Source organism: Alligator sinensis, unplaced genomic scaffold, assembly GCF_000455745.1.
Source record: "Alligator sinensis unplaced genomic scaffold, ASM45574v1 scaffold107_1, whole genome shotgun sequence".
NCBI lineage: Eukaryota > Metazoa > Chordata > Crocodylia > Alligatoridae > Alligator > Alligator sinensis.
The window spans coordinates 339,403-340,257 of record NW_005843041.1 but is presented as its reverse complement, the minus strand read 5'-3'; positions in this window follow the sequence as shown (position 1 = coordinate 340,257).

Genomic DNA, 855 nt, shown 5'->3' with positions numbered 1-855 from the left:
GTCGCCCGTCTTCGAGCCGCCTGCCACGTGCGGGGCCGGCGCCCGGAGCCTGCCCATCTTCAACCGCCTCTCGGTGTCCGAGTGAGCCCCTGCCCCCCCCCCAGCTGTGGATCCAGATGTTCCAAGGGGCATGGGGGGCAAAACCTAGTGCCCCCCAGCTCCCCATGTGCCCGGGGACCAGATCCCGCCTATCCCCATCCTCGTGAGCTCACCAGTGCCTTGGCAGAAGGAGGCGGGGCAGGGGTCACGGCCACTCCTTATTGGGTGCTCTTACTTTTGGGGGGCTGGCTTCCCCCCGGACACACCCACTCCTATGGAAGTGCCTTGTTGATGCCACCTTTTGGCCTTGGAGAGGGAGACTTCCCCCACACCCCGCCCAGTGCGTGGGGGTCCCGATCCTGCCAGGAGCTGGATTGTAGCTGGTATGTAGCATTTTTGGGGAGACCCCATTGGAGAGGGGGGTCTCCCGTGTTTCCCCCCCTGCCCCTTTTGTGCCACCCCTTGCCCATCACCTGCTGTGAATCTTCCAGGCAGAGCCTGGCGGAGCCTGGGTCGGTACCGTATCTTCTCACCTACAACACGCACCTTCCTTCCCCCCTCCCCACCCCCCAAAATCAGCTTCCAGCATTGGGGGACACTGGGGGTTCCCCCTGCCCCCCACCTTGCCCTGCCATGGCAGCAGGGACTGAACGGAGGTGTGTGTTATACATGAAGGGCGCGTCGTAGGCCAGGAAATACAGCAGCATTGAATGTGCTTGGAGGATGAGACCTGGAGCCCTTGGTGGGGGTCTTGGCCCTGGGATCAGCCCTTGTGTCCCGAGATCATGTCATTCTGGGCAAAACCCAGGGGTCCAG